Genomic DNA, 25,927 nt, shown 5'->3' with positions numbered 1-25,927 from the left:
CTTGATGCGAATTCTGAATAAGTGGTGCATGTTTCATTGTGTTTGATCATTCTTCAATTTCATCATCATTCATCCAATAGCCGATTAATCTACGTGGGGATAAAGCGGATTTTCAATTAACATTTACCAAATGTTTGCCACAATTCATCCTTATCGGCGTGATTTATCTTCAAAGTTAGTAAGAAAAGCAAAAATACAATACCAGTGCCAAAGCTGACATTTACTGATCTTTGGAAGCATTCAAGACTGACCATGGAATTGCAACATACAAAACGGGGAGATGAGAAAATAACATTCTGAATTCCAGCGTCCCGAACTCACGGAAGTACACAGGCAAGGAACTGACGCAACACTTGGTATGTGTTAAACAGTAGGAAGTGCAACAGCTGGAAGATCGTGCCTGAAAATGAACCGGCAAAAGAACAAGGCATTCGTTGTACAGTACAGAAGAGAGGTCCACGTAAGAAGCCAATATTGGCAAATGCAACCAGACACGATTAGTTTGGTTTGGCTAATCGCGACGAAGGGGATGAAACATTAAAGCACACACACATATATCAGCATTCAGCCGTGCCCAGACCGGGATTCGAAACCGAGACCACCTGGAGACGTAGTACGCTATGCTAACTACTCCGCCATGGAGGCCGGGTCGACGTTACTGGCAAGAGCGCCAGCAGGAAGTTTTCTCATGGGGCAGCCATAGAAACTTTTATTAGTAGTAGTATTACTGCTATTATTATTATTACTACTACTACTTACTATATTTTTTTTATAAAAAGTACATAAATTTATAATTTTCATATTCTGTATATCTATATATATTTTCATTCCTGTATACTTACAGGTTGTCTTCATACGAAGGTTTGTCATAATCAGACAAGTTTTTTTTAACATGTGCACATGTGTATGTCACAGGGTTGCTTGGGTTTTCTTTCATGATTCCTACCAACAAAATATCCATAATGGATACTCATTCAGTTGTGTCTAACAAATTTTTAATACAACTTCAATTGTCGAATTATTACTGGATTGCCATGACTTACTCCTCAACCCTCGTATTAATTCATGTAGAAAAAGAAGCTGTTTTTTATAGTTATAGGGTGAGGCAAAAATATGTTAACAATAAATGGGTGTTTAATCACTTTCAATTACAAGCAGGGATTTGGATACAGGGTTTCAATTTGGCACCCATCCCTATCAATGCACTCATTGAGTCTGTTCATTGTTGTTTGTAAGGCCCTCTGGGCCATTTGGGCAGGAATTCCAGTGATGACGTGAGTGATGCGGTGTTTCAGGTCGTCTAGGTTGCGAGGTTTGCTGGCGTAGACCCGATCCTTGACCATGCCCCACAGCCAAAAATCGCAGGGCGTCAGGTCGGCTCAACGTGCTGGCCATGGGAGAGGACCACCTCTACCAATCCAGCGTTTACCGAACGTGTCGTTCAGGTAATCCCGAACCAGCAGACTGTAATGGGCAGGGGCGCCGTCTTGCTGAAAGTACCCTCGCTGGAGAATGGCAAGTGGTACCTCCATGAACGTGCTGAGCATGGCAAGGTAATTCTGTCCCCTGACGGTCTGTTCTTCAAAAAAGAACGGTCCAATCACTCCAAATTTGCTCACGGCACACCAAACGTTCACCTTAGGGAAATCCCGCATGTGCTCTCGAACTTCCTTCGGGTGCTCAGTCGCCTATATGATACAGTTGTGCTTGTTCACACGACCGCTGATGTGGAATGTTGCTTCGTCAGAAAACATGAACAGAATGTCAGGCTCAATGTTCACCATTTCGAATATTTAGTCTCCCATACAGTGTTAACATCTTTTTGCCTGAAAGCTTAAAACGTAACCCTACTTCAATAATAATAATAATAAACCCTAATAATAATTGTTGCTGAATTTTTGTTGTAAAATATATTAACTCCTTCCAGAAAACTTAGGAGGGGCAAGCGCCCCCCTGCCCGCCCATCCTGCGGGCGCCCTTAGTTACTGGGCATGTTCTCTTTGTTTATTGTGCAGTGTTGAGTAAGCGATAACTGTATCAAGTTGTTATACTGTAACATTTATTTTTATCAGTTTGCTTTATTTAATTTCAATATTATCTTGCCTTAAAAATCTCATAATAGTTTTCAGTGGAAAATATGCGATCTTATACTGCAAAAGAACATTTCTGGGTCGTAAATTTCTAATGTAGATTTATTTCCTGTAATTCCATACCACGGCCGACCACAAGTCGAAACTTGTGACTTAACAAGGTAAAAAATAGTTACAATCTATCAGACACTGTGAACCAACTGCTTCAAAAATAATCATGGCAATAAATACGAGTCTTCGAACTGTACAGGATGACCTATCGGGAAGACTCAGAGGAGACAACCTCTCTTTTTCCGAAATGCAAGAAAATGCATTCTTCCAGGCTCTAGTGTCTGAAACCGGAATCAGAATAATCATCTGTTGGGTTTGTGTGTATGTTCTTTTGTACGTGGGTGTTTTTGATTGTCTATGCATTTACTCTGACTAAACACCATCGTCACGATTATCCAAAAGTGGGAAAAAACAACGTAAAATAAAAGAAGAAAAGAAAAGCTGCTCGGAAATAAACACAAAAATTTTCTCACATTGAACTCAAAAAGATGCTAAATATTTCCTTGGGTAAACCGAAAAATGGAAACACAATATTAGTTCCACTGTGCTGCATAAGTAACCATTAAATATATTAGATTCAACAATCTAACCAAAAAATATTAGTATCCTGTCATTATATAACGTTGCTTACATCATATTTACGAAAAAATATTTCCTTGCAATTCTACAATGGGGAACTTCAATCATAGCCGTACTTGTTAGTTATGAAATAATCTGCAAATGATGTAATACGTTCAAGAAAGTCAGACTTACTATTCATTGATTAATTGAAGACAACAATATGACATGAGAATTACAGCATGCAAAATGTGTGTGGAACAAAACAACTTTCAGGAAGCCAACGAACATTGGTTTACGGAAAAGCATTAGCAACTCTCAAAATCTATACACTATTACGAAATACACAGGAGAAATTTAATAGAGAAAAAAAAATACAGTATTCTCTACAAGTAAAACTAATGTAATAAAACCTGTATGTAAGCTATTAGATTGTGAATGTATATAATTGCAAAATTTTATAAAAGATATACATTTATCTTCTACTGTTGACAGTCCACAATCGAAATATCTTTAGATCTTTATTGTTAGATGCGGTATGATTACGTGTCATCAATTATTTTTACGTCCAGCAACCGATATTTCAGGTTGTTTCTTTTTACCAAACAACTTCATTTTCTTTGCATCAGACTGGTGACTCTCAGTGGATTTGCCTCCCACGAATTTGAATCTAACACCCTTCGGTTTTTTGGAAGCTCCCTCTGCTCTTGATGAAGACGATTGGTTGAAAGATGTTTTGTACCCTATTGGAGGATCTGCTTTGTTTAATGCATATCTCGAGAATATATCACGAGTGTCACTGGTGCCTGGATTAACATGATGTTTCGCTGTTGAACCATCAGTTCCCACTTGCAAACTTGGCATGGGAAGTTGGGGTCTTACGTATCCAACTATCGGTCTAGGTGACGAAGATGGAAAAGGTCTGAAGTCACGTTTGCTCGACGAAGATATAGGCCAAGAAGCGTCAGTTGGAAACGTTACATTTTCTTCAGGAAGTTTACTTCTTCCTGTCGCAGGTTGTGCATGAAATATGGCCAAAGGTTCGACACCTTCGTTTCCTGTAACCTGCGAAATCATTCTCGAAGTCCTAATGAAAGAAACATCAGTGGTGATAAACGAGGATGAGTCTTTAGCAGTCTTGTCGTCTTCTGACGGTGGCGTTGTTCCAAGAACCGGAACCAGTTTGAACCATTTGCCATTTCCGAAAAGATTGTCGTTTGGAATTGTATCTTCAGGATTACTTTCTCGTCGACCATCTTCCAAGCCAGATGACTTTGAAACAGCGCCTTCAAACATCTCTTCCGTTGACTTTGATTGTCCACTTTCATCAGCTTCCTGCTTCTCCAAATTAAGGTGTTCCTCTACGCTCTGCGGCCACTTCTCGGATGGTATACTCTGTTTATGTGTTGTCTCGGAGGAGGTTTCTGTTTTACTTGACGGCGTGTATGCTGCATTTGGTCTAGGTAGCATGATTTCGGTGACCCTTGCCAAAAAGGCATTTACTTCTTCTTGCAATTTCTCCTGCCTGCTGGAAGTTTCCCCAAGTGATGAGAAAGAGTGGGTAACTCCTGAAGACGTACTCGGCTCAGTCTTTACATGAGCAAGCTCATCGAAGAAAGAAATGCCGTTGCGAAGAGACGCTTCAAGTGGCTTCGGAGTTTCAAACTTCGGCTCTTTCCAACCAGGATCAGTCGAAGGGAAGTCGCTTAGGATGCGCTCACTCAGGCACATATTTTCCTCAGGAAGCGAACCGGCTCCAGAACATGGGCAGTTTTGAAGAAACCTGTAGGTACGTGCTTTATCCTTTAGTAATAATGAAAAAAAATTGCAAGGACACTTCCGTTGCAGAATGCATCTCCCGTCTGAATCTCTCAAAGGGGATGAAATCTGACATAAACATTTAGTTGAATATTTTGAGTCACTTGCAACTCCCTTGGATGAAAGTAATCTTGATAACACTGTTGAGGTGCTATTTCCATGATTGTCTTCTAGTGCACGTTCTCTTGATTCCAAAAGGAAAGCCTCAGATGCAGTAACTTGAGTGCACTGAGACCTTTGGTTCGAATAACCATTAATCTGACAGACAGGCATGGAACCTTCCGGCTTCGTCGGTAACTGCTCGCAACGACCTTGGCATGTTCGAAGGAGATTGTAGGCTGGATTCACATTGTGAGGACACCCACTCCAGATATAACACGGAATGTACACATAGGTGTATGGGTATAAGGATTCGTCAGATGGTAAACGAGAAGTGTAGGTTGTCGCACAACATTTGCATGATTCGGAGGTCGCGGTGTCTACATCCGAGTCCTCACTCTCGTCCTCGTCACACCAATATTCATTCCTTGCGTTGTTCTCACGGTGTTTGCAAAATACGATTCCACTTATTCCAAGGGCCGATATTTGTTCTTTGTCAAGACAGATTCGCTTTTCCACCTCCTGTGTTTCATTTTCATCGTCGTCATCATCATCATCATCCATGTCTTCCCTCGTTGTCCAACTGAAAATTAAGCACACATTGAGAAGTGATAAAAAATTGAACAACTAAGGCGCAACAAATATCCCAAGGGTTCCGTGAGCCACATCCCTAAGAAATATACATCAATATTAAAGTTAAGCATACAACATACCAACTGGAATCATACTAACTTTATATCTTTATAATACATACATATAATATTATAGGCATCCAAGAAGGAATGATGAAGTCACAGATTTGCAATCGGTTTCCGAAAGGAAGTCTAGGCCATTCAGTATTTGACTACAATCGGATGACTGTGTGATTGTTCCAGCGTTAAGTATCAATATTAATAACTATGGTCAGCGAAATCACGACAAACAGCACGGCATTTCTTCCCTCAAAGATCATAAATGCTACTTATCAATAAGTAAATGACCTGCTGATTTCTATAAGTGATAAAAGGTCTGTCAGGGATATGTGGATTCACATTCTCTTCGTATACGTTACACATTTTAGGAAATGTTTGATAACTGAGCTCTATAAAGTGACAACAGAAAGAAGTGGACAACATTAATGGGATTAGCTACAATTACTGTTTATCGAGGACCCTCCCATGCTGTGTAATAAGGAAGACGTTGCAAAGTTTCAAGGTTTGTAACTTTACAAATGCAACAATTAAATTTAAAAGGATACACAGAAAAAAGTGCCGCAACAATTGATTTTTTTAAAAAATCTGATCTTCCGCATGTGATCCAAAGTTCCACCATACACGCCGACAAAATTTCGCTTTTTCCTGTGCCACGGCACGGAAACAGCAGGCATGAGTGCTATAAGTGTTCTCACACCACACTCATAACTTCACTTAGAAGAAATTACTCATACTAATTATATAATCAGCTTCCTAATAAACACCCGCAGAAACCTATTGCATGATAACGGACGGTCTTCATGCAACAGATTCCCACCTAGTAGATATAATTGCTGATGACCTCGGCTGTTTTAAGCTGGGAATACGTCAGCAACAAGATTATAAACTACAGATGTGACCTAAAAGCAAAACAATAATTTCTCAGCACCAAAAATTGGTTATGACACATGTCACTCAATTTATGTGACTTTCCCTTTCTGTGTGCAATAACATGCTATTTCTTCTTGAAAATGCATTAAAAAAAATCATAAAATAAATATCTGACAGGTACACTCTACACATTAGAACACTAGGGACACTGCCTCAGTTTCTTTTGAACCTATCTTATGTTCAGATACATTGATCAGGCTGGGCCTGTGGTTTAAACAAGGATACAAACCACTGAAATGTGCCTGCACCAGGAATCTAACCCAGGGCCTCTTGATTAAAAGGTGACATTCAACAGGTGAGGTAAATCTTTTCAATATAGAACTTCTAATTAAATGTAAGATTCTACTGATCCAGATAGAAGAATTTTGATGTCTTATGGATAAGCCTCAGTGAGCCAAAATTTGCAAGTATGTAAACTTTCAGTGACAGATACCGACTATAATATCGGAATGTATGTCTAAAACTATTCGTAAGTAAAATGTTTCAGAGGGTGACGTTGACAACCATGGCCACAAATAGAGTATTCTTTCTACGTGTAATTATGGGGAATTTCGCGTTTCAATTTTCAGATTTATCATATTTATTACCTGGAAAACTATCAGAAAATTTTTGGTATTCATTATTTGTCATTATTGATTGTCTCATCGGTGGGTACAAATGATATTGATTTACAATGTCCATTTTGTCTTTCGTCATTACGACAGGAAAGAAGTTTTGTATGTAATGAGGACAAAAGCAATTGAAAAAAATGTATGCACTAATGGGCTAATCGGGACTGGCCGTACAGTTTAAAGTGAGAAATCGACTGTAAAGTGCTACCGTCCTACCATGATTTATGTATCCTGAACTATGTGCAGAACAAACTAATGCACCCACTGTCACTCTCACTCACTCACCACCCGTCTCTATATGTTAAAAACTATAAAAATATCGCTCAACTTACCAGGAAGAACGTGTTCAAATGGAAGTTATAGATTCTATTATGCTGAAGTACATTTTGACTGAAAAAAGAGAAAGAGAAAAATTATTACAAATTAAAATAACACTCTCCAAAATACAAGCTTCACAAATAAGAGAAAGCCATAGGTCACAAGACACTTTACTACATAATCCATGTAAATGTCTTAAGGCTAACCGGGACTGAAACTACAGTTTAAAGCGAGATCCGAACCACTGTACAATGTGCCTTCACCGGATAACGAACCCGGGACCGCCACAACACCATCAGAGAGGCTATATATAAAGGTTGTCCGGACTAGAGGAATACAAAAATTCACACATTATTTAGCATCTGTAAAATTTATTAACTCTCTTGTCTCGGTTTTGTACAAAGTAACTCAGAAAGTTGTTAACCTCGATGTGGGCACCATTTGGAGCTCGACAGATTTCCAAACGATACTTAAGCTTGTGCCCAGTGTTGACCAGCATGTGAGGTGTTATTAGCGCAATCGCTTCAACGATACGCTGTCTCAAATCATCCAAATCGTGAACTTTCCTCTTGTACTCAACATATTTAATGAAGGTCCAGAAAATAATAATAATAATAATAAACATCCATTTGGTTACAAATCTGGGGATCTCGGTGGCCAGGCAGTCGGGCTCCCTCTTCCGATCTAGCGTTCCGAAAAAGTTTAATTTAAAAACGTGTGCATGCGTCATTCAACAGCAATATTGATCGTACAAGTGAACTACTGAAATCTTGGATCGATCGTCTATCGACTGAGTTTCACAATAACGTTATAAGTAGTAGTTTTCGAAGTAGTTATTTCTTTATACCTCTAGCCCGGACACCCGGTATATTACAGCATTTCTATTTGAATATTTTATCTTGCATAAAGATAGATAATGATTATAAATTGCAGTTACGAGCACCATAACTTGATTTCTTAAAAATTGAATGATTAAAAATACATTAATTACGGTTGACTATCGAACAGCCGTTCGTTTAATACATTAAGGGGTCTCCCCGCAGTGGTAGCGTCGTCGCCTTGTAATCAAGGGGTCCCGGGTTCGATAACCGTTGGAGACACATAGTGGTTCGGATTCCACTTTAAACTGTAGGTCCAGTACCGATTAGCCATACTGTGCATAAAGTGGACTTAAAAACACCAAATCAAGTTTAATACATTAAAAACGCATTGATTTTTTTTTTACTACATGGATGGCAGTGCTCTTAAAACCATCACTTCTACAATAAACATTTTGCAGTGCGCAAAAGCAATATATTAAAAATAATAACTATAAGATGGAAAGTTTTATTAGCAACGGGGAGGCCAAAAAAATCTCCAACCATAAACAAGAGATAATTTTCTTTTCTTGGTAAAAAAAAGAAGGAACCAACACGACAAAGTTTCTTTGCAGCTTAAGACTCAAACTTATGTCGTAAATAATATCATGAACGCAAGACAGAAATTATATGTTGCATAAATCTCAAGTTCTAAAGAAGTTCATTCGGAATATCGGATAACCCATCAGCTTCACGAGAACTTTCGACATATACTTAAGCGTGTATTTTTTTGGGGTAGGAAACTTCGACCTCTAACAAGGGAAACCAATTTCTAAGACACGGCGGTAAGTCCTTCGATAATGATCACCACAGATGAACGACGAAGGTGTATTGTTAAACGCCACCTGATATTTGAATACTTTGACGTCAGATAGGAAAAACGAACTTATTTACGGCAACAACCTGTAACTTCGTGGGCAGTTGTTGCTGTATATCAAAGAGTACTCGACATTTTCACTGACCTGACATCTTTGCTCGTGACCAGTTAAAAGTATTATGAAAATCTAAATTTGATTCTAATCGCGCTATTAATAGTTACTACCTTCTAACTAACTTCACAACAAAATTTAAGCATAATCCCAACTGTAATGGGAGAATTTTTCTCCGAATTTTCCAGGCCAAAAATCCTATTGTGATGTAAACTTCGGCGGGCTTTAGACATTTTGTTATAAAAATATTAACATATTAGCCCTATTTCCTGCATATTTTTCAACTAATTAGGGTGCAGGATGGAAACTGCAATTGTAAAAATGCTTTTCTTTTCGATTTTCAGAAATTTACAGAATATCAATATATGTGTTGACTATTACTCGACTAAGAGTGGTAGATTTAATCTATATTTATTTCTTACAAATGGATGACGAACTTGATTATTCCAGTTACTGTGCTTTTTTTCTGAGAAATTTCAGGTGGAATCTACATTGGATTCATAGCGTCAAAAGATCCTGAATAATTTCAGAAAATTCAAGGAAATACTAACGAGTTGACACCCTGCACTCCATATTATCTTAGTGGCGGCGATTGGGTTCCAAAACCGAGGGAGGCGAGGTTCCAAAACGGAGGGGGAGGGAGGCTGACAGTATATTTCCCTTTGTAGAAAAAATTTAACATAATGTGGGGGCAAAAGTGGCAAAAAGTAGGGGGGGGGGGCAACTGCCCCTAATCGCCGCCACTGTCTTAAACTATAATCATGAGGTTAGATTTTTTGCCAAAATATGTATTATACACTTTTCCCAACACATTCTTCAAGCTGTCAGGAAACGCAAGGAGCAACTACGTAGAGAGTGTAAAAGAAAAAAAAAAGAAAAAAAAAAGTTACCAATTGTTACCAAGTGGCGATTTATGGTCCTACGACCGAGAGAAACCTCGCTTACGCTTCACGAGAAGGATGGCAACTGCAGGAAGTGAAATTTTTCGCTCGGTTCCTTTGTCTCCAAATAACAACAAAAATATTATTAAATGCCCTCGGTGAAATTCAGCAATAGGAAAGCACAGTTACGTAAGATGAGCGCGAAAGGATCTGAAAATTACATAATAGTTCACGGTTTAATGTGGTCTACCATCACTTGAGGCCTTTACTTATTCAAGGCTACGTTTTCACACAAAGTCTCTTAACAAGACCATTACGTCGGAGGATTACTGGATTCACAGTAAGTTTCTTACCTGTAAAATTGCAATGATCCACGTTATACTTCATCCAATTTGGAAGTTTATTAAGACACAGTACAATATCGAAGCAACAAGACACAGGGCCATTAGAAACTTATAAAAACATTAAGGAAAGAGGGGTGAGGTAAATTCCTGCTGCCCCAGAAAAATTATTGTTCTTTTCTTCCCCTTCGTTATGTTATGTGTCGCGGTCCATCAGCCACCTCCTCTGACGCATTGTTTCCATTCTATTCTCGGTCTTCATCTTGACCAAGAAAAGAAAATCCCTGAGCGTGTCGTCGAATTTTCAACCCTACGCGAGCGAACGGAGCGTGAGTGATGAAATCAGCTGCCATGTAATCACGCCCCTGCGTTGCCAAAATGCACCGTGCTCTTCAACATATCGTCGTCGCCTTTATTCGGTGCCAAGTGTTTGCATCATCATGAAGGGGAGAACCGTACACAGCGAAAGCAGACACGCAATTTTTAACGTCGTTGAAGTTTTGGACAACCAAGCAAAGGAGGTAAGTTATTCATATGGCAACAAGGGGGCACCAGTGAAGGGGAATGAAGAGGAGAAAACAAATGACTGTCCACTTTGGTTCACGAGTTTCACGTGGTGATTCTCATCTTGGTTGAGCTGTTCCTTGTGGTTTTCCTACAAACGGTTGACGTAGTTTTCTTCCTTCTCCCATTCTGCTTCCATGTCTAAACCAACTTTATTTTTTCTCTCTATTATCTCCTCAACTGATTTCGGTTGAAGTGGAATTTGGGTAAGGTTATACCAGACGATTAGTTACATTTCACATTTTAGAGCACATCCCGTATCCCATTTTTCGGCACTTTGCAGAACCTTTCTTTCTCCCAGAGAAGAGCTTCCATTATTGACAGAGGAAAGGGGCTGCAGCCTCCCCAAGCCCGCTAAATTCGAGCCTCATTTTGGCCCATAAAAGTGTATTCCTAGTTTCATGGAAATAGATCGGACATGACATGCGTGAGGAAAAGAGGAGAGATGAGAAAAGGAGAGGGGAGAGCAAGGAAATGAATAATGGTTATGCAGCTTTAACCACCCCTCTCCCTGCGTCATTCGGCCAAGGAAAACCAGGCTGGCACATGTAGAATTGCATAATGCCTCGGAAACTGAAACCTGTGTGCAACATTCAGTGGTATCTACTTAACATTTCCGCGCATAACATTATTCCATGCTACATGTATTGTTCTCAAAATCTTCAAGCTGGTTGATAAATTACTGTTATTGGTAATACTTTACCAATAATAATAATAATAAAAGAATGGGACAATATTGTCCATCCACTAGAACCAATGGCCTTCTATTTGCGTTCCGCTACTAATTTTGCAATTAGCAAAGTTTCATGCACAGACAGGCTAATTGGAATTGTACCTACAGTATAACGTGGGATCAGAACACGGTGTGCGCCACCTGGTGTCGAACCCGGGACACCTTGTTAACAAGGTGACGACGTTACCACTACGCCAATGGGGAGACGAATGCACTTTTTCTTTTAATGCAAGGTTTTTATTAGGATTTTCGACAAGTTGTGTGGCCAGCGCGCGAAATAAAACTTTGATTTTTGGAGGATGCTGTCACGCATTCATTCCTGCATCTAAGTGTTCGTAATTAATTTATGATTACTATTTTAACAGTAACTAAAGAAAACTGTACAATAAAATAGAAACTACACATTAATTTCCTCACAAATATACTTTTGGAATATTTCCAGCCCCTGGTCGTCTTTACCCCCCCTTCCCCCCAATAGCTTCCTCCAGGTACCCACTGGGTACGACGTTGGGTGAGCACCGCGGAGCTTCTTGAAGAGGTGGAAAAAATCCCGGTTTTACCCCGCCGGGGATCGAACGCAGATCTGTCAGACGACCTAAAGACTGAGCTACCGCGGCTCTATAGTTGACTTGTTAAAATTAAAACTTCCAGAACCAGTTCACGAGCTACGTCTTATTTCTTTTTTTGCAAGGATTTAATGTGAGGATGGCGAAACGAAAGTCCTAAATTTATTATACATTAGATGAACGATTCATGAGGTGTTGGATATCGAGGCGGGTATCTTCAGAAACTCGTCATACTATAAATGCTAGATTCTCATGCCATCTATTGATGAATTTTAAACTTTCTTTCAAATCTCTACACAACATGAGTCAAATCAATCATTACCGAAATTTTAAAATGTAAATATTCATATATACCTATATACATATGTAAATCAGTAAGTATGTCACAAGCGTTTATTTAAAAGAATACTAAGTGAGATACTGCCTTGAAAAGTTTTTTTTTTGTTTGTTTTCAAAACAAGTCCACCAACAATGTACACATCTCATCGCTCTATCAGTCCCCCAAAAACCTGCTGTATAAAAGTCTTTGGGCTGCTGTCCCAGCCACAGTCGCACCTCACGTTCATCTTCATCATTCGCTGGGCTTAAACATGAGAACACCCTATTGCGGTTGCTATGGTGTCTATAGTCACTCGACTGTCAGCTAGAATCATCTCCTCCACCCGTGCCATCTCCACGTACACTCCTCGAGCACAGTCGCCATTTTTAAACTGAGCTGCCCATACGTGCGTCTGCTATCTAGCGACAGCTTGTTACCATCGAATGACATCTTCAGACACTACTCACTACTATTTTCAGCTATCCGATAACAGTCTGTGGCCTATTTATTGATATTCTACCGCAGCGCGAGGTAGAGTCAAATGAAAGCCTCAAAAAAATTAAGACAAAAATTATATGACGTACTGTATACAGCTCAAATATACAGGAGGTATCAACTGTATCAAAACAACCTCAAGGCTCCAACACTGATCAAGCTAGTTTCAGAACGACTCTTTTCATTCATTCAAAAGATGTCACCTCCTCAACACACGACCAGTGAATAATAATAATAAAAAAAAGTTCTGATGGCTTAGAGGATGGTGTTGTTGCTCTTGAATCTAGCGGTTCAGAGCATAATTTAAGATGTAGGTCGAATACCAATTAGACCATCGCAGAAAAAGCGAACTTAAATGAAGAAGGGAGTGTTACACAAAAGTCCACTGGGAAGGGGTTCATTTATATGCTACATTTTGTTTTCAATCTAATACACAATGATCTTGTTAATAATTGGCGAATATAGGCTCATCATACAACACGTCAGGAAACTTCTTCAAATACTGCAACGAACACTTCCACTTCCATAGTGGAAGTAACGAAAATTTCACATTATCGATAATTCTCGAATTATACATGAAATGGGAAATGATATGACATGAGAATGAATTAGGAATAAAAATAAACTCATTTAACAACTTATACTGACTTTTTTTTCCCGTTACGAAAATTCCCTCTGCACGTTATTTTTGTTTAACGAGGTACTAATTGTCGTAATGGTGGCAGAAGAAAGTTTCAACATTCTGCTATTTTAGCCACGTAGATAACGCAACACTTCTATGTGAATTTTTATGGGGGGGTTAGGTTCACACGATCCCAATTTACGTCACAGGATCCCATTTTACGTCATCATATGTATATTGTGGGTAAACACACAGAAGTCTCAACCTTACGAAATTCCAATAACCTAGGTTTGGATGTAATGGCTACCAAGAAAAAAATATCTCATTATTCAACTATTGCTTAATTAACATTATCTTAGGTGCTTTAGTATAAATGTTTGGAGTTCTTAAAAAAGGGAAGGTTCGGTTATGAATTATAACATCTGTGTATTAGTTTGTTCACTATGTACAGGGAGGTTATTTCAGTCGTTCACCGCCAGCGTGTCGGCCGTTCGGCGGACTCTTCATGCAACAGGTCCCGGCAAATTGCATTACAGGAAGTCCGTAACAGAAACCGCTTGTGTTGTAATGTTTCCACTTTTCACAATTACAGTTACAATTACAATTGAAATAAGCACTTAACTTGTCGCAAGGATTGCAGAAAAAGGTGCCCTCGCAATTACAAATATTTCTGGCACCTTATTTCTGACATCTAATCTTAGATTAGTCATCGCTGCTTTATCCTCAGTTGTCGCGACAGCGCCTGCAGCTTATCGGGGGTTGGGTGAGTTGTCAGCCGCGAGAGGGCGCTTCATACTGCACGTGTCGGCAGTGATGCCAACCGTAGGGACATGTCCCTCCGCATAGGGACTTTTCACTAAATTTCGCCCGCGTAGGAACGTAGGGACAGATTTTGCCAAATGAGGGAAAACGTAGGTACTTTTTTCAATCTTGGTAAATTACATTTTATGAATTAGTTTATCTGGATACTTTAGCGAGGAGGAGAAAAAAGAACTAACTAACAAATCTCCATCAGAATTTTGGAACATGTTATCGGTTACCAAAAACTTTCAAGGCAAGTTCCTTTTTGAAAACATTTCCACTCTCGCGAAAATAGTGCTAACATTGCCGCATTCTAACGCGGAAACGGAAAGAATATTTTCAATGTTAAGTGATACAAAAACAAAAAAAGGGAAATAAAATGGGACCAAAATTGTTAAAGACTGCAGGAAATACAGCATCACCAACCAACATCTATCTCTTCACAGCAGCAGCATGTATGACTTCAAATAACATAATCAACAGTAAACGACTCAACGTTATTCATTAGGGGTGTGCTGGATTCTTTACTTTAAAAAGTCGTTAATTCTCGACGTTTTCTGCCTTGTAAGTTTCTGGAACTTATCGAAAGTTGTAAGTTTTTATTCTAGAAATGCAAAAACAATCACTTAAAGTGAAAATGACTTGTAAAATTCGAGATTTCCAGTGCTTCGGGAAATTTCGAACATTTCTCGTCCAGAAAATTTTCCGACTTGGTCGGAAAATTGCAAATTTTTCAGTCCCGAATGTCGGGATTTAAAAAAATTACCGTCCCGATCCCGTCCCGACCCAAAACATTCTGTCCCGCACACCCCTATTATTCATTAAGGCAAGAATTTACAATACCGGACCAGTCTGTAATTTCTATGCTACGTCTTATACTCACGAAATAATTATTCGTGATGACTTATCTCAAGTTAACATGTTGTGGTGAGGGGGAAAAAATGTTCATTAACGTGTAGAAGTTGTAAAATAAGCTTTTCAATTCTCGCAATGATTCTCTGTATACAAGTATGGTAGCCATATTTGTTGATATGAACAAATTACAATTAGTTACGCTGTCTACAGCGTTGCCACACTGTTGATTTCATACTTGGAGAGCATGGATCGTGTAAGAATGGCGGAAGAGAACAGTAAAAGAGTTGTTAATGTTGTACAGATTTTTAGGTGGAGTGTGCAGGCGGATGGCTGTGGGCTAATTAATAAATTTATGGATTTCAGTATATTGCCCAAAGAACGTGCTTACATGTGACAGCGACAATCACGATGTAGAAGAACTGATTTGATTATAGGTAAATTTGGCAACAGTACATCAATCATAAAATTGCAGGATACGAAAATGGAGTCTTCGATGATGAACGTTTGCTGTTAAAGTGCTACGAAAATAATATTTTTTATCGGTTCGTAATCACAATTACCGCAAAACCATTCAGGAATAGCCCCACTGACCATTCTCGGTAAGGTTAGGTTAAGTTAGGTTAGGCAAGGCAAACATACCGGTAGTTAAAATTTGGGCTCGAAAAAAACATGCACGGGTAGCCCAACAAACCAATGACGGATAGCCCCACGAACCATTCAGGTACGGTTAGGTTAGGCAAACATAGTTAAAATTTGGGGTCGTAGTAATATCAGGAATGTATATTTCGTTTTTTAAGTATTGGAAACACAAAATCTTCCGGCAAATAATGAGCAATCGTGCCGATCGCGGACCACTCAATTTCACTTATTTTGCAATTTCTACACGTGACCCCCCAAATCTTAACTTGAAATTCGTGATTAGGAGGCCTCAATTAGTGAGTATGCAAAATATTACAAAAATCGGGGAGGGGTCATGTATTGTAAATTCGCTCCTTCATTAATTGTGGAAGCACCGAGCAGAAAGATTTGGTAAGTAAATGTGTATATTTTATCTTCTGTTTTGCATGCTAATGAGGTGTTGTTTTTTTAGTCACTTTACTTGGCGTAGGGACATTTGGTCAGTTGTAGGGACATTTTGACTACGTCTGTAGGGACATTGCTGAAAAATGGTTAGCAACACTGTCGGCTACCAGACGTCAGTGTTCGTTCATGTTCAATTCTGTTTGCGTTCAACAGTACGCGTGTTGCTTATACTGTCTTATTGTAATGTGCTACTCATGGCCAGTGCTTTATTGTGTGTTAATTGTTATTCATTCATTACTTATGTCGTTAAACAAATATAGTCTTGAACAGAGAGTTTTTATGTACGATAATTACGTGAACACGAATTCTTGCAGAAAAGTGGTCAGGCAATTACGAGAGACAGGATCTCTTGAACCTAAGAAACGTGTTGTATTGCTGTTGAAGGAGGTCATTTTCAACATCTCTTATAACACAGGAGGTTAGTGATCATCATTATTATTACTTTTAAATATCATTTTACGCTTTCGGTTTGCTTTATGCGCCGGGATGCTGTCTTCCCTTTCTGACAACTGACGATAAAGTAGCGATGTCTAATCTAAGATTTTCTGTCAGAAATAAGGTGCCAGAAATATTTGTATTTGGGAGGACACCTTTTCCAGCATCCTTGCGACAAGGTACGTGCTTATTTCAATTCTAATTGTAACTGTAATTGTGAAAAGTGGAAACATTACAACACAAGCGGTTTCTGTTACGGACTTCCTGAACGCAATTTGCCGGGACCTGTTGCATTAAGAGTCCGCCGAACGGCCGACACGCTGGCGGTGAACGACTGAAATAACCTCCCTGTATATGTGAGGTTAGGATAATAGCTAAATAAGGAAGTTCCAAAAGAAAACCGTAATCTAAAATTAGTGAATCTCACTAAAGCAGATAAAGTATTATTAAAAATCCAAGCTTATAACTGACTTAAATTTTGCTGTACGCATAATTCCGCATGTAAAGGAAGGTACTGAAGTTAATCGCCTATAAAGATCTGATAAAACACATTAAGGGGGTATATAAAGTACTGAACACAGAATAATTTATGAATATAGTTAGCTGCGAGTTACGACAGGGTGCAAAATCACTGAAAACTGGAAGGGGGAGAGAGATCTTAATTTACCACACACACGAACACACACACACACACACACACACACACGCGCGCGCGCGCGCGCGCGGTATATGAGTCAATTACGAAACATTTAAAAAAATAGATTAATAAAAATATATAATTAACTTGTTAATTTTATCAGATGCTTATGAAGGTCCAAATTAATTCCTTTAAAAACTGATTAAAAATGCCAATAAATTACAGAATAGTTGAAATGGATTTATCATGTATAAGTTTGTGTTATCTATTAATAAAAACCAATAATATTTCATACTTATATGTCTAGCATTCTTGTCTAACATTTATTAACAGAGAGAGAGAGTTGGTTCATTTGGTTGACTGATTGAGTTGGTGTTTTAAGTCCACTTTATGCACATTAAGGCTAAACGGGACTGGACCTACAGTTTAAAGTTGGATCCGAACCACTATGTGTCTCCACCGGGTATCGAACCCGGGATCCCTTGATTACAAGGCGACGACGACACCATTGCGCCATCGGGGAGGCTCCTGGTTCATTTGGTGTTTTGAGTCCACTTTATGCATAGTAAGGCTAATCTTGATTGGGCCTACAGTTTAAAGTGGTATCCGAACCACTATGTGCCTCCATCCACCGGGTATCGAACCCGAGACCCCTTGATTACAAGGCAACGACGCTACCACTGCGCCATCGGGGAGGACACACACACACACACACACACACACACACACACACACACACACACACACACGCACGCACGCACGCTCGCAGAGAGAGAGAGAGAGAGAGAGAGAGAGAGAGAGAGAGAGAGATATGTTATTCTTCTTTCTTTGTGTGTTTTCGATATTATCCTCACTAAAGTTTATTTGAAATCAAAAATATTTGCTTATCTTTGTAGCTGTAACAAAAGCTCTAGCCAAGGAAATTTTTCGTGGGGGAGAGGTTGAAGACAAGGCTGATGGTGGAGCAAACTCCCCATTCACTCTCTCCCTCCAAGTATTTCGCAACCTGGGTCACGGGCAACTAAAGTAAACTGTCGCTTCTACGTGCATAATTAACGTGTCATCACCTAACAGGCTATGTTCGTTTGATTTATTTTTATATTTTAAGTCCACTTTGATGCACAGATAGGGTAATTGAGACCTACAGTTTAAAATTAGATCGGAACCACTATGTACCTCCACCTGGTATCGAACTAGGGAACCCTTAATTAGAACGACGTTACCACTACGTCATCGGTTAAATCCATCAATTAATATATTTGAGTTCAACAACTGAATATTGAATTAATCGAACCAAGTACGATGCTACTTTTTTTTGTCTTTGTTAAAAGTGAGTATCTCGACTGAGAAGAGTGACTCAAATTTCACCCTCAAATCTGAAGAGAGAAACAGCCTCCTGCTCTCACGAATTTCATTTCAACACACAAGCTTAAACACGAAATTGTCACCAAATTTACACCAGCGTTCGCACTATAGCTCCACGTTTTTGCCACAGGAACATGTCTTTCAGGCAAGTAATCGAAATCTTAGTAATCGGTGGCAACTTTCAACCGTTAAACAAGTTGAGCAATTCTCACTTTACTACAGACTTAAAATGTTTTTAGGCCAACCGCAAGAAATCTTCAAGGTAATGCTTTCGTTTACAACCTGTTACATTCAGTGCTGGTAATTATCTCCACAACTGGGTTTTCGTGAAACCATACCTAATTATGGTTGGTCAATGCAGGTTGTACCAAAAGTCATGGTGTCATTTGTGACATTATGGCTAAAATATGAAGACTAACGGCATGCATAGACGTACATGTTTAAAGACACTATAAAAAATGATTCCAAAATTTCTTTGAGAGGAAAAATGTCTTTAGAAGTTCCGTTGTTTTGGGGGTATAGCTAATTGAAGGGTTGAATTCTCGGTGGGGACCTATTACGGTGGTTCGGATTCCACTTCAAACTGTGGATCAAACATTTTCAGTTACGTTACGACGCCTGGGGTCCCGGGTTCGAATCCCGGCCTGGCATGGATGTTCTTTGTGAGTGTTTCATCAGTTTCATCATATCATCACTCATCCACATCGTCGTGATAAGCTAAAAGTGGCAACGTAAAATAACCTAATTCAATTAATCAACAAACATCTTCAGCGTTACTGCTAAATCTAATTTATAATAGATTTTAAACTGTACTACACATGAAATTAGCAGGGAGCGGATGTTTAGGTAAAAACTTTTTGTTGCTTTTGTTGTTCTTGTTGTTGCTTCTGCTGCTTCGGAAGTTGGCCAATGGTAGGAGTGCTGTTCACACGGCTGCAATGTAATCTGCGAAGTCTTATTTTCCATAAAAATGCATAATTTTCTCATTTTAATTTGCAAAAATGCATAATTAAATTGTTCGTAAGTCATCCAGCATGCGTCAAGAAACAAATATTGCGATGAAGCTTTACTTATGCGTTCACAAGTGCTAATAGGAGCACCAATATGTTCAAATGAAAGACGTTCTAAGTGTTCGCAATATTATTTAGATTTAAGTAGATCATTTGTTGCAGTGGACATTCCACTGAAGAAAATAAACAATCCGGTTCTGAAAAACTTCCTGTGGCAATACATACAATTTGCGCCACCAGATGAATCCACGTTACATAAACATTACCTCCCATAGTGTTACGAAGAAACTGTGCAAAAAGTTAGATCTGTGTGTGAACATGAAATAGTGTGCTCAGTCGGTCATTTTGTATTATATGATTAGAGGGGGAGAGAGATCAGCTTTAGCCACGTATTTCCGATGGTTTTAGAACATAAAAAATAAATATTTTCCATTTTAGCACCTAAAAATACGCTCCCTAGAAATTAGTAGAGAAATGCAGTAACTGTCGAGTATTGACCTTCAGGAGGCTACGGCTCTGTCGCCTCTTCATTTGGTATATAGGACAAGGTTAGGTCGTTTGATGACAGCTGAATATAAGCGAATCGATGTCGCCTGACCTTGACACTGCCCTGTTTCAAGAACAATTCGGCCTCCACATGCAGGAAAAAGACACTCCTTCCTTCATTTAGCGGATATACACGTTATGCATAACATTACAATAAAAACAGTGTGTCTCGTGTCAAAGAACCACAAAGATATTCGTATACATAGGACATCCAGGAGTTTGGTAATGATTGGATGGCTTGTTGTCTGGATTTTGTTGCAAGGTTTATTCTTACTTCCATTTTGTGCTCAGATAGGCTAATCGGGGCTGGACCTACAGTTTAGAATGGATTCAGAACCACTGTTTAAAGTACTTCCGGGAATTTTCACGGTCCTCCCTAATTTTAACCAAGAAATATGCCTCATGTCGGAATACTTCAATAACCAATGCAAATAGTGAAACATAAAATAGAAAACGTCGCGTTTCTGTCACTTTTGGCTAATCGCAACAATCAGGATGAAAGGTGATAAGATGAAAATGTAGAAAAATCGAATTGCGAAGAACCATCACAAACGCACATGGACATAATAAAAGTCTCACAGAGGCGATTTCAGGCGTCTGAGCCTCGTTAGTCTCCAAGGGTGCATTCCAGGGGGTGCACTACGCGAAAGTGAGGTTGACACTTCAGTGCCTTCTTTAAAAAATTAAAAAATATATAAAAACACTAGTTATACCCCGACATAGAAAAAAGTCGATACAAAAGTACTCGGCCAAGATTCAAATTGAGGATTAGCAATATATTTGTCACCAAATGGAGAAAATTTTGACAAAGTAGCAATAAACAAGGAAATGAGTGTTAATTCTTCATCCTCATCTTTCATAATTGGGTCTATGCAACATTCACTCTCGTTTTTGGCCCCTCTTAGTCTATGTTCTGTGGTTCATCCCTTTTCGTATTGTACTTATGTAAATATTCCTATCGTATAAGGAGTAAGGACAGGACTTACATTTTCTTCTGTCATCCGAAGAAATCCGTTGTCTGCACCGGAGTTCGAACCCAGACTCTTGCACTGGATTCTACCTACTATTAAGTTTCAGCCATTGATGTGATCACAATCACTAAAGTAAAATTTACAATCAACTTGCCGATTGTAATAAAAACGCATGAACATACATGCAAACTAGAATCAGACACGAAAAATGCAAAGAAGAAATAGCATAATCCAGAACCTCATTACGTACACCCAACAATACGGGAATAAAACAGAACCACTTTCACAATATTCTTCTAGTATTTTGAAATAGGAGGATTTATGCGTATAAAACGTTCAGACCGAAAGTGAACCTTTCGTTTTTCGCTGTTGCATCTGACCCATTTAACAGCTCACTTCTTGAACGCGACAAATAAAATGACCTTCAGTGGTCACGTAAAAGTAATTGCCGTTTTACATTCAAGTGTCTCTCAAATGACAGCAAACAGAGCCCGCTGTGTATATTGCAGCACATAGCCTCTTACCCTTACCGGTTTCGAAACTATTACAACATACCATCTGTACTAATTGGATATTCACAGAGTAAAACTTGCAGGAAGAACCCAGATTTCCTCAAATAGACACACTGAACACTATGTCAAGGGTGTTCAGGAAATATGTCCATTATTACGAAATTTTACCGGGGGAAGGGGTCCAGTCACCTGCCAAAAGCCAATAAAGGTACGAACTTTTACTCCAAAATATGTTGTTTTTTTTAAATGCATTATTTGGGGTTATAAATATATGTCACCCTCCGCCCGTGCCCAAAAGTTAATAAGCCTTATCCAGTTGTTCACAGGAGTGGAAACTAGTTAAAGGGTAAATTACTGATTGAACTGACCAAATTGCCAAAACCAATGACGTCTCCAGGTGTAGGTTGGTGGGGGGGGGGGTCATAAACTCCCTCCCTTTGACCCAGTATTCCAAAAAAGAACATCAAAGTCAGGTAAATATGACAAAATAAGGACTAGCTACTACTGGGCACACTAATGGCCAAAACAGTTGATAAATTACTAATGACTGACCAATTTAGAAATTACAGCCTAACGATAAATTGGCTTCTTAAAAATGGAACAGGGATTCCATTAACAAACAAATATCTGGCATCCAACATCACCATGTGCAGTCAATCTTGGCACACCAAGATATATTTATCATGAATGTTTTCATTATTGTTCTGTATATTTTCATTTTTTCCTTCAAAAAGTTGATTGATTGGGTTTATTTTACTTCGCTTTTCTGCCATTTGTGGCTAATCGCAAAGAGGAAGGCGAGTTATGGTGATGATAGTGATGAAGGTTCATTCACGAAGAATGTCCAGGCCGGGATTCGAAACCGAGAACTTCGGTGGCGAGTAGTGATAACTCAGTTGCCTTGTACAATCATGAGGTCCCGCGTTCGATAACCGGTGGATGCACACCAGTAGCGAAGCGTAGTCTTACGAAGGAGGCAAGCAATGTTTCAGTACAACAAAACATGTAGTACAACGACATGCCGAGGGGAAAGATTCAAGGTTTATAGCCTCATTTACCCAGTCGCTGGATTTGTCAAAATATCGTAATAAAGTGACTGTACTAAAAATAAACCATATGATCCGCAAACGTCACATTTACTTTTTTTAAAAAATCCAGGTAACGTTATTCATATGATATTAAACGTTTTGCATATGCGAACTTTCCGCATACGACTAAAGGGAGACGGAATTTCTTACTTACTTATTAGTACCTTTATTTGTTCATTATTATTTAATATGGTCAAACGGTGACCAAACCTATTTAGATAAAAAAAAATGGGAATCATTTGTTTATTTTACGCTGCATGATGTAATTTAGTATTTTTGGGCACCCTGAAAACCGCATTGGAGTAACTTAAACACTAAATAAAAAGTTAAACACAAACAATAAAAAATTCATTTCAAAGCAAAGAAACACATGCATAGACGATGTACTCACCACAATAAATTTCAAACTCTTGGTCCATTGGAAGCCACCCTTTGGAAATGTCGCACAAAGCCCCTTGGGCTAACTTGTTTTTAAGTCCGGTAAATGCGGTGTTGGTATCTCTCTCGAGCTAAACGAAGCAATTTTCAATTGCTCAATAATACACCCGCATTTCACATCAACCGTTCCTAAATACGCGTTCATTCCGATAAATTCACAGCACAAAACACGAAGCAACAAACACTCACACTATCCCACGCGCTTTCCACAACTGCAAGCATCCACACAAGATCACTTTGAAAATCTCTGAAACAACAGAAAGTGATACCAACCTATTTCCTTAATATTTTTTATCCGTCACAAAAGATATATCAGTTTGGAGATAAAAATTAAGCGGAGGAATCAGAATCATTTCAGCAGAACGAGTATGTACATTAATATTTAAGTAATAAAGTGTAATTCAATGGCGTGCCCGGGGCGAAGGGGAGGGGGGTGGATGGTAGACATAACCCCCTTTTGGCCCAGTATATCTAAGAAAAAACGTCAAAGGAAGGAAAAGATGACAAAATGGGGACCGTAAAAAGACCCTGGGAACACCACTTGCGTCATAATAATAGAACTTAAAACATATTCGGGCCTCCCCGATGGCGCAGTGGTAGTGTCGTCGCCTTGTAATCAAGGGGTTCCGGGTTCGATACCCGATGGAGGCACAAGTGTTTCAGATCCCATTTTAAACTGTAGGTCCAGTCCCGATTAGCCTTACTGTGCATAAAGTGGACTTAAAACAACAAATCAATCAATCAATCATTAAAACATATTCTTGTGCTCATAATATGCAGAATGTATACGATTTACTTCTATACCATGTACAAATATCAGTAGATAGTTCTTTCTCAGATAGCTTTATTTTCACCCCAAGTTTTATTCAAAAGCAGTCAATTTATTGATTGTAAAATTTGTGAAAGAGCTCACTTGAATTACTGCGTAAATAATTTGGCAGTTGCAAACACTGGTAGCGGTCAACACTTCTGGCGTAATTTGAGCTGGACCGACCAGGAAGCAGGGTGCAGGACCAAGGTCCGTCCAATCTTCCCTCCCTCCCTGAGAAAACTCTTCACGGGGGTGCAGAAATTCCACTGCCCCAACTCCCAATGTCAACTTTTTTTACGCGTTTTACATTTCGCGAAATCTAAAATAATTTGTAATATAATATGATATATATGGAATTTAGAACAGTGATAATAACTTCTTTTAGTTATTTTATGACTAACAATTATTATTATATTTGCGATCTTGTTTACGTGTTCATGAAGACAAATATTCTTTACTAGTTTTTGCTGGCAACGTACCCATACATGAATCCTTCTGCTTTCGGTTGAACTCGGCTATTTTCGGGAATCACGCAAGCTCGGAAAGCACAGCTTTTTGTAGAAGCTTTGTGGACGGGTTCCACCAGAATTTCACGCTTCGCCATGTGACTCCTTCGGAGGCCTTATTTTCCCGCAGAACGGCTGCAAGCATTGAGGCTGGTGCTTGCTACAGAGCTGCTGGGGGAGTTTGCGGCCGCATTTTTTCGCGAAATCGAGTGCGATGGAAACTAAATACGGTTAGAACATTAAGTACATTAAATGATATTCGAATTATGCAAGCAGTGCTTGCATTGCTTGTACTATATCTTCGCCTCTGATGCACACAGTGGTTCGAGTCCCACTTTGAACTGTAGGCCCACTCCCAATTAGCCTATCTGTGCATAAAGTGGACTGATAAAACCATCTAGCTTTTGTTATTTGTTAAACTGGGGCAATTTTATTTTGCTTTCAAATTGTATTTCTTACTGGCTTTCTTCTAATCGTATCAAGTTCACATTGGGATTCGGCGATTCTGTGCCCACATGCCCACACCTGCACAGGTATCGGGTGACACCAACACAAGAACACACTGGTATCTACTTTGTCCTATACGTACATAGCTGGACTGAATAAACATAATCGAACGTTAGTAGTGGGGTTTGTGGTATTATAAACTCAAGAAAGTATGAACCCCCCTCAAGCAGAATTGGCTACACTTAAACCTAGCTCAACATGCCCATATGAGCTTTTTGCTCAAGTGTAGTACCCCTTCTAATCCAAGATTTTTGTAAAAAAGCCCTCATGGATTCCATGAGAAAGTATGACCCCCCTCAGATTGATGTGCCTATACTTACAAAAGGCACTTCTGTGAGATTGTTGTCCATAAATTTGTCAAAAATATGCCCCTCTTGATATTTTTTTTGACCACACTTAAAACTAGGCCAAAACATACATACACACACACACACGCACATATTTACTTCCAATTTAAGTTTAATTAGACCCCAGCCTCAACTTGCATATCCAATATTAAAACAATGCAATATGCAGAGCTCCTCTAGAATTGCTCCGTGACTCTCTCATTTCTTACATCATAAACATATGATTTTTCTCCTATGAGAATAACACTACATATGGTGTCATCAGGTAATGCTTCATGGAATTCACAGATAATTTTAATGTTTGTCCTGTCATTCACCGCAACTTGTTTCCTTTTTGAAGCATTGATTACAAACATGGGTCTCTGTGCTTTGAATTCATCTGGTGTGTAATACATGTCAGTATTGCCTGTAGTGACTCTTTTGAAGGATGTAAATGCCTCATATAATTTGAGGAAATCATCCTTGGACATGTCTAAATTGTAATTTTCTCTAGGAAAAACCTCATTTCTGCCATTTTTAAGATATATGTTCTTGATGTTGC

The 25,927-nt window shown here is 39.0% G+C and overlaps 1 protein-coding gene across 1 annotated transcript in view; it reads right to left on the bottom strand.

The window, feature by feature from the left end:
• The window catches only part of Hmgcr (HMG coenzyme A reductase), a 231,876-nt gene that overhangs the window by 181,116 nt on the left and 24,833 nt on the right, over positions 1 to 25,927 (bottom strand). Inside the window, exon 2 of the mRNA XM_083130762.1 lies at positions 7,182 to 7,239. The gene's annotated coding sequence lies outside the window, so the exon portion shown is untranslated. The remainder of the gene's footprint in view (positions 1 to 7,181; positions 7,240 to 25,927) is intronic.

Source organism: Lepisma saccharinum, chromosome 11, assembly GCF_977018435.1.
Source record: "Lepisma saccharinum chromosome 11, izLepSacc3.1, whole genome shotgun sequence".
NCBI lineage: Eukaryota > Metazoa > Arthropoda > Insecta > Zygentoma > Lepismatidae > Lepisma > Lepisma saccharinum.
This window is presented reverse-complemented; position numbering and strand designations above follow the sequence as displayed.